This window comes from Stigmatopora nigra, chromosome 8 (genome assembly GCF_051989575.1).
Source record: "Stigmatopora nigra isolate UIUO_SnigA chromosome 8, RoL_Snig_1.1, whole genome shotgun sequence".
Taxonomy (NCBI): Eukaryota; Metazoa; Chordata; class Actinopteri; order Syngnathiformes; family Syngnathidae; genus Stigmatopora; species Stigmatopora nigra.
Window position 1 is genome coordinate 5,930,917 of NC_135515.1, and position 12,996 is coordinate 5,943,912.

At 35.3% G+C, this 12,996-nt stretch overlaps 1 long non-coding RNA gene across 2 annotated transcripts in view; it reads left to right on the forward strand.

The window, feature by feature from the left end:
• LOC144200349 (uncharacterized) overlaps positions 1–12,996 on the forward strand; it is a 74,488-nt gene that overhangs the window by 18,408 nt on the left and 43,084 nt on the right. For both annotated transcript variants that reach the window (XR_013327098.1, XR_013327097.1), the window contains one exon: positions 9,303–9,481. This is a non-coding gene — a long non-coding RNA (uncharacterized LOC144200349). The remainder of the gene's footprint in view (positions 1–9,302; positions 9,482–12,996) is intronic.

A 12,996-nucleotide genomic window follows, 5' to 3' on the forward strand; every position in this document is an offset into this window, starting at 1 on the left:
TTAGGCTGTACCTGTGTGGGTCGGGTGTGAGTGTGCATGAGTGCATTCGTGTGGATGATTGACTCAGTAGGAAGTGGAGGTTATACACCCCTAGCATATTTTCCTATGTTGACTTCACACATTCCTCTATTTTTATTACTGAAATGATGTCAAAACTCCATGGAAACCACATAGCCAGCAGCCCCAGGGTTTCGAACCACAATAACACAAGAGACAAGAATCTCTGCATGCTCATCTCTCTCATCTCTCTCACCTCTCACTGTCTCTCTCTCTCTCTCTCTCTCTCTCTCTCTCTCTCTCTCTCTCTCTCTCTCTCTCTCTCTCTCTCTCTCTCTCTCTCTCTCTCTCTCTCTCTCTCTCTCTCACCTCTCTCTCTCTCTCTCTGTCTCTTTGAGAGAGAAAATTTCCCCAAGCATATTATTGGCATAATTTAATGTCTTTTATCACATCAAAACATGGTACGTATTGCATTGGACGCATTAAGTGTGAGGAAAACTCTTCATATTGGCAAAACTATTTATATTGGCAGTTTACCAATGGGTTTTGAGACTTCAAAACATTCTGTAAATAAAATAAAAACTTGAATATATTTCTTGTATTTTTATGGGAAGGGAATTTAAGGAAAGACATTTGATGGTGTAGTGGTTCACTCGCTTGATACAGGATCGATTCCCGCTCGGGGGCGTTGTGCTCGTGAATGAGATTGGTTGACTGTCTGTTTGTGCCTTATGGCTGAGTGGCGACCAGTCTTTTCAATAGAAAAAAAACTATACAAAAAGCATCAGTTAGCAGCCCATGGTTTGTCCGTCAATCGCTTATGGTTGTTTTTTTCTTTTTGTGAAATGGAAGGAAACCGGAGAAGATCCATACAGGCATGTGTAGATCACATGAAAAGTCCGCACAGAAAAGCCAGATATTACAATTTACCATTGATCTCAAAACCCCGAGAGAGACGAGTTATCCAGTTATCTGCCGTTTTGACGGTTAAATTTCTGGGAGGAAACAAACACTCTAACAAAACATAAAATACAAGAAGTAACAGAATCATTGATCCATTTTTGCTCTCCTTTGGCATACATATCATCAATTCAACTCCATGAACTGACCCTTGCCCATTTACCCATTGGGGAGTGTTATTCCAGCAATGCAATGTTCTCACATTTTATTTTACTTTGTTTCAAAGAGAATTGAAAATTAACTACGGTACTTTATTCAAAGGACATCAGACATTCTGCAAAGGCTTGACTTGCCATCATTTACTTCACCCCTGCAAATTTATCTCCTCAGCTCTGTGCTGTCATGTTGGATAAGGCACCTCACCTTTGGGCAGTCAGAGAAGTACAATCATTTCCCAGGAAAAAAAAATATTTTTAACGTTATCAATTTTGTCCTGCTACAGCAATTTATTCATCAAGCTTTTTTGCAATGAACTATTTCAAAAAGAATGATTGTATTAATTTCTATTTCATATTTGTTGACCATGTTATAATCGTTTGCCATTTTATGCATTGAAAATATTTTTTTCTTGTTAATTGGCTGGCATTGCCTAAGCAGATTGTTGCCAACAAAGCACCTTGGAATTCAAAAGTGAATTGGAACAGAATGGAAGGGTGGGATTCTCATTCCCACACTCTTATTCTGCAACTGGTAAAGCAGGATTAGTTTTGGCAGTAAAGGAGACAAAAGGGACCATGCATATTTGTGTTGATGTCTGCACACCTTGTTCTCTGTGTGTTGACGTGCCAACTCAAAGCTGAAGTCAGGGCAACAAGGTTTTTGGGGGACTCAATTAGTTCAGCCCGAACACAAATCCTGACTCTGTCACATTCAAGGTCTATCTGGGATATGGCAAGGAAGAAACATTAAAGCTTTGCCTGCAATTCACCAAAGCTCAAAGTCCCCCTGCTGCTGCGCTTATCCCCGAGAATCCCTACACACCGTGGGACTAGTGGGGAGCCGATCACAGTTGGAATCCCACGATCAGCCGTTGCACTGGGTTTTCGCATGTTAGTGTGGCTTGTTACGGTTTGAAGAGATTTAGCATCCTTTTTGCTTGTGCAAGGTCTATTTTCAATTACTATATGTTTACAAAATTCACTGTTTCTGGGTAACACTTGGCATGCTGAACATAAGGCCATCTTTATGCTGATTAGTGGTTTCCAGATTGGAAAACTGGGCATACTTTTGCTCCCGCGACTGAGTGGTTAGGGCATTGGCCTCACAGTTCTGGGGTCTTGAGTTTGAACCCAGGTCAGGCTACCTGTATGGAGTTTGCATGTTCTCCCTGGGTTGAAAAATGAAGCTCAGAAATGTCTGCAATGTGCTTTCTCGAAAGTGTCATTTGCTTCTGAGATAATGCACAATGCTCAATCACAACCAATAGGCCAAAGCCTAAACCACTCATTGTTGCACTCCTGTGTTGGGACGTTGACGGGAACATGATGTCAGACATTGACAAAGGGTAAGGGTTTACCCCGAATAAATGTATGAGCAAACATAATTTGTACTGTAATTTTAAACATTGGTAACGCTGGCAACCAATTCAGGGTATACTCAGCTTTTTGTCTTGTAGTAGGCTAGGCTCCAGGACCCCTGTGGCCCTCATGAGGGAAGCATCACCCATACCAATCGTGCACTGTCCCCAATGTTTGTGATTATGTGAAGTATTCTTGCAATATATTTCTTGAATTCTTAAATAATATATGATTCCTAATGGCCAAACTCAGATTCCCTTGAGCTATTTTTGCTCGGTGGAATAGGGTTTGCCTGTCTGCATCAGTTTTTCTGAGTTTGTGGGCTCAAGAGTTGAGTGTAGAGAAATAGAAAGAGCTCCTGCTGGCTTCGGGTCTTACCTTAATCCTTTCCACACATTTTTCAAAGCGTTTCTCTGAGACATCCAAAGAAGCAGAGGTGCATCCTTTTGTCAAAGGAAGATTAACCTTATATAAACAGGTTTGAGAAAGGAGAAAAGGCTGAAGTGATGGGCGAGGGCAATGTTTTCAAATAACTTTAAAAATGGAGTAGAGCGAAATGAAAGAATTGCAAAAATGAATGCAGAGAAAAATGAAATGGTATACAGAGTTTCAAAGCTGGCTGGAGAGGGAAGATTGAAAAGATGAGGCAATTTTGATTGGTGGCTTGGAGAAAAGAGCTTTGGTTTGGTTGGGATTGCAGCCAGTGGAGCAGCTCAGTGGAGTAAGCTGCTTCCAGATGAGTGAAAAGAGTGACACAAGCTCTCCCATACGCATGCACAGGCCAGTGAAAGGCCACAATAGGAGCCATGTTCCCGTCACACAGCAAATCAAAGGGCTGGCAGTTCGCTGCCACTGAACTCTGCTGGGCTCCAGGGAACTAAAGGCCCCCGAACTATGAGTGTCATGCAGTGGAAGAAAAAAATAAAAACATGTTTATATGCTAATGTTATTATTACCAGGAATTGTAACACTAGAGTCATGGTAGGCATCTGATTTGTGGATAGTACTATGCCACGCAGTCAGATCAAATGTAAGTGACAATTTCTGTTGGCAAACCAAAACAAATACAATGACAATTATTTCTTTAAAAACAAGGGATTATTTTACTAAATTCTGAAACAAATGCACAACTCTGAGTACTGTTATTTCACATATTTATATCAGATAAATTAGAGGCAGAAGGCCATGGCATTTTTGGCATTTTAATCCCACCCCCACCCAGATGAAAGGCTGTTTTACTGTTATTCATTGAAGCAAAACAATGAATAACAGTAAAAGTTGGAAGTTAAAAAAAAGACTACTTTTGATCGACAGTCCTTTGGGTATTTGCTTTTCTAAGTTTGGTGGCTTCATCTTAACTTTATGACCTTCAACTAAATCCTTCATATCTTGGTCTTTGCTCTCCGCCCTGCTCTCTCTCTCTCTCAGCACAGGGATGCATATTTCTGTCTGAACCCAGGAGGCATTGGTATTTTTCTAAATGTCTGAAGTGAATTTAAGTCGGATGCAGGTAAGGTAAACTGAGTTTGTGTTCTGCACTGTATAGTTTCAGTGTAGAAAATCTAACTAATGAGGGAATAAAGGAATGTCTGATGAAAATGGAAATAGAACTGGACCAACTGATGACAAATTAGCTTAACTGCAATTAAAGAAACCGGAAAATTAATTTTGTAAAATATTTTGCAATGCCGTTCTTCACATTTTGTCGAGATTCTTTTTTTTTTTAAAAAACATTATTTTGCTGCTAAGCAAGCTTGGGGGCAAAGGCCCTGGAGCATGTACTACTCAAAATGTAGTATATGGTGTTTTGTGCCGCTGTGCAAGGGTCCTGACCTTTGAACATTGCAAATGTGAAAGTCACTGAATTGAACAAAAGATAACCCAAGCAGGAATAGGAGTCATGCCAATGTACACGGAAAATTGTCAGCAGATTCTTGAATTAAGGTGAAGGGGGGAGAATGGCATCATCAAAGTGGGATTAATGGAGAAAATAGGTAAAAAGGTCATAGGCACATGGATTTCAGGCATCAGGGTACACTTGCACGCATAGAAACCAATCACAGGGCAGTCTGCCCTATATGTTATTCAATTTATTTCTCTATAGAATAGTACTAAATCACTGATAATTCCCAATTTGTTTGCTGGATTTCTATTGTTTCTGAGTAATTAGATTTTCTACAAAGAGGAACGGATTTAAGTGTATGATTGACCGGATGAATATATCAGTGCAAATAGAAAACAAGTAGAAGTACCCAAGAGTTAGGTGGTGACCATCAATTGTTTGTTGTAAAACCAGTAATATGACAGCACTTCAGTTTCCTCGAAGCATGGGGAAATGATGTGAGAGGTCGGTCCTTTCTTGAAGTATTAATGAGAGCAGCAGATGGTGGAAAGCAGAGCTTAAATTAATATTGTTTTTGCTCCTCAATAAGAGAATGACTCATTTTTTTATCACCCCTGAATTTTAGGAATAAATAAAATGCAGCTGTATGCTTCTCCTTTCTCTGCATATAAAAATGTCTAGCGCAAACACATTACACATTTGTAAATTCAGTTGTAGGAGTTTGAAAAAGGTAGTGAATTTTAGGTGCAACTAGAAAATATTTAGCGTTATTAGCAGAGCTTTCTGAAAAGATCTTCAGGTTATACACTAAATGGGTTAGTTTAAATAGCCAAAATAGGACACTAAACATCCTTATTTTTAAATAGTATTTGTGTTAAATTGAGATTCCAAAACAATGTACCCTGAAATACATAATACACATAATAATGAATGGTATTTATATAAACGAGAGGTTTTTTAAGGGCCTGTCTGTGTGAAAAGTGTCCCACGGTAAAAGGAGCATGATGGCAGAAAACCCATTTTTCTCTCATTATTCTGTCCGTGTAGACCATCTTATCTATCTAGTTTAGTTGCAGTATTTTTTTTCTTACTTTCAAACACCTCAGTTACTGTTCCTTTTGAATTTTCTTCTGGCTATTTCATTTCTGAAATCTAGTTGCACAATCCACCTCTAGCCCTTTGCCAGCCCTTTTCCATTTGGTTTTGTATATCCTTGGAGATTCACTCCATGTGAGTCACCTCCTCTTCATTGCCATCTGTTAGCCTGGTTGTTTCATATGACCCATCCAGGGGGTTCCATCTGTACGTACTGGCTCCCCTCCACTCATGATGCTGTCTCATTTGCATAGACAACATAATTTTAGGTTATTGCAACTAAGCAAATGCAAGTTATTCAATCTGACATGTGGAAATATCTGACAATTTATGACACAAATGGACTAGGATTGCAGGTGGTCTTTGAAGTGGTGTTTAATACTCAAATACTGTTCAAATAATACATTTGCACATGTTCCACCCTGCATTTTCATATTGCTTTAAATGCAGGGAGAAATAATCATACAGTGGTCAGTTGTTGTTGTATTCAAACCAACTTTTACTGTAATAATTGACACAATAAACATAATATACAACTACACATAAGATATATATATATATATATATATATATATATATATATATATATATATATATATATATATATATATATATATATATATATATATATATATATATATATATATATATATATATATATATATATATATATATATATATATATATATATGTATATACATATACATATACATATATATATATATATATATATATATATATATATATATATATATATATATATATATATATATATATATATATATATATATGTATATATATGTATATATATATATATATATATATATATATGTATATACATATACATATACATATATATATATATATATATATATATATATATATATATATATATATATATATATATATATATATATATATATATATATATATATATATATATATATATATATGTATATATATATATATATATATATATGTATATATATATATATATATATATATATATATATATATATATATATATATATATATATATATATATATATATATATATATATATATATATATATATATATATATATATATATATATATATATATATATATATATATATATATATATATATATATATATATATATATATATATATATATATATATATATATATATATATATATATATATATATATATATATATATATATATATATATATATATATATATATATATATATATATATATATATATATATATAATTCTTCTAATTTATTAATATTTTTATATTATAATTTTTTTAATGTTTTTCCAATTTAGAGAAGTCCTTAGCTATTCAGCAGGTACAAACAATGAAACAGGTAAATTAAATATCTCTGAAAGTACTAAGGTTTGACCACTAGCAAGGATAGAGCTACAGGGATCAACAATGGCATGCAAATGAACATTGGAATAAGGTAATAATATCTCAAGAAGGTTGTTTTTTGGATATATGCAAATGCATGTCGCTACGGGTTTATTCAATAAAATAACCCCAAAAGGTTACACCTAATTGGCACTTTTGGTAATACAGTTTTACCCCAAGGTAATCAAATATTCATTATTTTTATTTGGGGATTAGACCGAAGTTCTCAGCTTTGCCTAGAAAACAGAGTCGGTGTGATAAGAAGTAATAAGTAATGGAGAAATTGCCCAATTGAAATGCTAGTAACTGTAGTTATTGAGAACATGCTTTGGCTAAATGCCATAGGCTCTGTCATTTCCCAGCCAGGATGAGGATGAATAATAATAATAATAACTGTAATAGAATCTTGTGCAATGCCTTCAAAAAGAATATATTTACATTATTTTTCTGTGAGGAAAGAGTTGCGATTTTAGAGTAATATTTTCTGGTCTTTACTATTCAAAATATGTGTGATAGGAGTGTACCAATAGAAATATACCAGGAATATGTTGTATCATTAGAGAACATTTTATCATTTGGTCATAGTTATTTTAACCCCAACCCTTTTTAGTACAACAATTTCAGTGGATTATGTAACGTGAACATGGAGTGTTAATTTACTCAATACTGATGAAATTTTTTTGAATTGTCTGGATTGGGATTGGATGTGGATTTCCAAACAATAACAACAAAAACTGCATGAACCGTATGGCTCACTCAGGAATAGTTTCACGTACCAGTCTATTTTTTTTCCACACCAACATGAGAATGTTTCTGACCGTGCACATTGTCTTTGCTGACTCGATAATCCAAATGCACTGAGCATTTAAAACAATGCTTCCTGCTTGAGTGAGATTTATAACTTTGGGAATGAATTTAAATACTATTTCCTATGGAGTCATCACTTTATTACATTTTTCCTGACCTGTTTTTTTTAAAATTTATTATAGTGTATTCTCTTCTCAGGAATGGAGTAAATCAGTGGTATGACCACCATTTGGCCAATTTGGACAATTTTAAAAATAACTGAGTAATTTAGCCTATTGAATTTGTGTGATATCTGTTTGCAATTGACATCATGGTCACATAATTGTATAAATATGTACATAAATGACTTATAAAGGCACCATTGTTCATAAGCTGCTATTCCACAGACAAATAGGGCTGTGACCCTGAGCTGCTATATGAACATGATTATGTAAGATATCCTTTATACAAAAGGGATCGCATATTATGACAACATTGTCGAGAGAAAAGACTGTGAAAAACCTATTAGCACATTGATTAAACTTTATTCTCATTGGACTTGTTTGGCCTGAGAGGCATTTCAAAGAATAAGCTAAACAAGAACTTCTACCTATTTCTTGATCATTTTATGTGAATAGTACATGGTATGCAAGGGGCTTTGAGATGTTCTTCAAACCAATTGAAAACATCAATTTCCATTGTAGCATCCCACATATGTTAATTATTCTTTTTCATCTTCTTTTAATTTAGGGATTTAGTTTCCTTTTTCATTCATTTTCAAGTGCAGGCATTGCTGACGTGTCGAGTGTTTCTACATGTGTGAGTGGGGAACAACTTATCCCTCGACTCCGTTCACACTGTTAAGTGTCACTAAAATTGAAATGTAACATAAGCATTCTGACACAGACCTGCTCGCGCATGTTCACAACTACTAAACACACTCACACAAAGTCTAGGAAACTTCTAATTGAGGTTATGTAGTCTTTTTGTTTCCATGGTAACATCTCAGCAGCAAATCAAGGAGGTGGGCCAACATATCAAATGAGAACACTGCCCCCCTTTGACAAGAAAGAGAAGAATAGTTGGAGGACAAACTGAGAGAAAACAATTGATTGAGACAATCAGAGTGATGCAAACAAAGAAGAAACTGACAAAGTTTACTAGGTCAGCTTTGTTGTTCTCAGACGAGATGTTTCTTTTTTATCACATTGTAAGTGTATCATTAGGTGGGAATCAATGTTGTTACAGTTTTAGGACTGACAGAAAAGAAACATGGGTTTAATAAAAGTCATTTGATTTTTTTGTGTGTAATATCGGTATAATAATTACTAATAATATTATATATTCTAATGTTAAATGGTATCATTCAAAAATTAAAACAGCAACACTAACTTTGACACCTTTTGAAGCCGCAAGGAAAGCATATTCCTCAAAGTGTGAAACATGACAGTGTCGATATGCTAGCAAACTGTCAGTGACACAAAAGACAGTGTTAATAACATTCATCTGTTTTTTCATTCCCTCTCTTTACACTTGAAACCAACACTGCATGTTCAATAATTAGTGATCAACAGCTTCCATTTTTGTCATTAAAAATGTTAAGAATATAAAAAGCATTTGAGCCTCTTGTATTAAGGAAAACAACTTCTCTCTTTAAGGCAATTGTTCTCATTGTTATTTCTTCCCATGTGATTTTTTTTAGATAGTATACTCAACTGAGTGGAAAGGTTTGGTCAACATGGGCTCACCACCTGTGTGAGGGGTCACGGAGGTCAGGTGCAGTGGCTATTGGATGCAGCCAAAGACCACAACCCAACCTCCCAAAATCCAGAAATCATCGCGCTTGCTTCTATGATGCCATAAAGTCCCTCCTGGTGGTTTGTGAGTACCCTTTTTTGGCTTTAAACCCCAAATGTCTTTCTAGGTGGTACACAAATATCTTACATCAACAGAATGGCATTGAAGTGCATTCAAATAATTTGTGCATGCATCTAAACAATAGTCATGTGCCCCAGTTTTCTTAAAAATAGGTAAGTTTTAAGCTATTGTTCTTCGCTTTGTTTTATGTTTAGCTAACTCGCAATTATGTTATGCCGTTTTAACACTTAAGCCACCATTAAAAGTCCTTCTCCTTTAATAATTTTGTTGTTACACTTTTGATTTCTGTTGACAGTTTATTTACCCTGAAAAATTATGGCTTAAATAATGATTTATGGGTTATGTGGAAAGTGTTGCGCCCATTAACTGCAAGTAAATTATTTTTTTTATCGAGAAAATACGTTCATGATACGTTATGTTACAAAGTTGTTTGTGGAATGGATTGTGCTGAAATCATGAGGGTCCAATGCATCACACGCCTGCTAATCAAAGTGAACGAAACACACAGGCTGTCATAGAATAATTAAGATGAATGAGATTGGTGGTGATCAATGCATACATGTCCTGTTTTGTTGTTGCAATGAAAAGAGACAACATTTTGACATGCTACCAAAGTCAGGAAACAATGTATTCCACAGCGAGTAGCATCACTCACTGTCAGAAAACTCACTTTTAATTTCACGTGGAGAAACCTACCCCACAAACAAAGCAGGCCAAAAAGTCCACACAAAAATGGATTCAAAATATAACCCCTATCAAGGCACCAGTACACACAAACATTGCACCTCCAAAATAAATGTAGAACAACATGTACCGTCTTGATTAATGCACTGCTTCTAAAATGACTTTAGGGAAATAATAACCAAGAAAAAAATATCATACATGGGGACCCACAATATGAGACAGGAAATCCTAAATGAATGACGTGAGACATGGTAAACAGGGCCTGGGAGGCAGGGCGGGACAGCCGAGTAATTAGCTGTAGTGATCACTCCTTGGCCTTAATCTCCTTAATTGCTCTGTGCTTAAAGGGGTAGGATATTAATGAGATGTCCTGCTACACAATAACTAATGCATTTTGCTCTGCTGGTCAATAGCCATATGTTAGAATGAAGTCTGTGCAAGACTCTAATTAGGCTGCAGCACCATCCCAACAGGCAAAGATAGCACGGTAATATCACAAAGTATAGAACAGCATTAAAGTGAAAATGGCTTAAGTTGAACGACTCGACGGTAAGAATGCAATTAGAAACTGAAATATAGATAGATGGGGATTGGTTTCATGGTACATATTCGGGGAAACCTGTGTAATGGAAATATATCATGAATAAATGCTGACCTCAACTGTCTCTAGATTGGACAGTGTGTTAATTTAAATGGTGAAGTTTAAACCTAATGCAGCGTCTTTTCAGTATGTTATTGTTTTTTTTAATAACCTCCAAGATGCAAAATTAGATTTAAGAAAGAGAGAGTCTTTAGCAAATAGAAAGGAGGCTATTTTTCCCAAAATGAATAATTTGGTAGTCATGTTTGGTTGCATTATAAACAAAGATACTTGCTGTTTTCTGACTGATATGGGAAGGGTGATATTTTCATGTTAATTTGAGGGTTTTTATATGTGACTGCGAAATATCATTTGATATATTTCATACATAGAAGTGTGTTTATGGGTTGCTTCCTAGGTTTTGGTGGATGCCAGCTTGCAGTCGCTCATAAAAATAACAGCCATAAAAATGAGTTCTGAACTGCAAATTTGCAGGTCACAAAGGCATGAGTAGACGAAAATGAACTTTGTGTTGTGTGTTAAATATGTCATTATGTTTATATATACACAAAGGTTATTTATAGCTGGTAATTATTCCTAACACACTGATTGTGTAGTAGTGCATTTGCTAGGAATTTTGTTAAGGCCATGTTGGATCACTTCCCATGTGGTGTGATGGAGTTTGAATGGTTGTTTGGCTCTGCATGTGCAATGTCACTGTCTGTTGACTAATTTTTGCAGTAGTCCACTTTCCCCTTGATATCAACTATATGATAGTTAATGCAGCTTCATGATCCCTTATAAATTATCCATTACAAGTGGTGGGGGAAAATGAATGAATTTGTTATATCCTCTCTACTCAAAATCTGAATTTTTCCAGATGTAAATGAGTGACATAGTACAAGAAAAAACAACTATGCAATGCAATAGAACAAGCAAAAGATGAAGGGGAGAGAAGATCTTTGTGTGAGAACTGAAACTTTGGTAAAGCTGAGAGAATAAAGTACGTACTATCGAGTTGTGCTGTCTTTTTTTTCAGCAGCAACTTTCTAGCTTCATTTTTGATGTTTTCATAGAGGATTTCCTCTTGCAGCATTCCCTGGTTGACTTCATACAGGCTTTCTTTTTCTCATTGAAAATGTCATCTGTATCTCTCAATCCATGTGCATGACATTCAGACTTTTAAGATGATGTTGTTGTCATACATGTGCCCCGAACCAAACTTCATATAGAGATGAAATGAGTCCACTTTAAAATAGAAGCAGAATACGTGTGTTGCACTCTTACACGTGTTTTTTCTTGGCCTTGAAAGTTTGCCAAAGTTTCCTTTTTGTCACCACTACAGCCTTAAGGCACCCCTCTTGCAAAAGCTTTTCATCTTCCTCCCAGGAGGTGTGCTTCCCATTTTGTAAACCACGGATTTCAGTTAAGATTCTATAGCCAATGCAATGGGTGCGTGTGGAGAGTTTCGCTGAGAACAGTTTTTACTTAGAAATGTTGCAAATGAAAAATTCAAAGCTTTCATTTGGTGAAAAGGGTCTAATATGTTCATCCTGTCTCAAATGCGTATTCATGTAATCCCAAAGATGAAGTTTGAATGTTTATAACTTTTATAAGAAGGCAATTCGAAACAAAAGAATAAATGGATAGTTCCATTTATTCTAAAAGCAGGTACATTTGAATGACTATTCATCCTATTTTGTCAATTTTATATTCTTCCAATTAATGTATATCATGTTTCTATCAATATTATCTTTTGTGATATATTAAGACATTTATAATGGATATTTCATCACAGATGAAAACACATTTCTAGCCTATTAAACTATTTTTAACTTTTACTGTATATGTCATATACAATATAATATTTAAATACATAAAACTTGATGTCGGTGGAGCAGTGCTGATTATGCAACATGGGCTTTATTTAGATTAATTTAAGAAAAACCTTTTGGTTTTGTTAAAGAAGTAGCAAAACAGCATCTCTCTCTCTTTTTCAATGTCTGTGTATTACAGTGGTTTTAATTTCTGAGCAAGATGGATGCTCGACATGTGCATCTCAAATTTCCATTTGAATGTGCAACAGTAAAAGCAGAGTTTATTTCTGCCACTCTTAACTCCGCTTTCTCTTCGGTGGGCGTCTGCTCCTCAACCTCGTCATTTCGCCTCGTCTTCTTTTAAGTACTCCCTTGCTACATCTTTATCCAGTCATCTTTTCTTTCCTGACTTCTTCCCCCTCTTTACCCATCAGCCT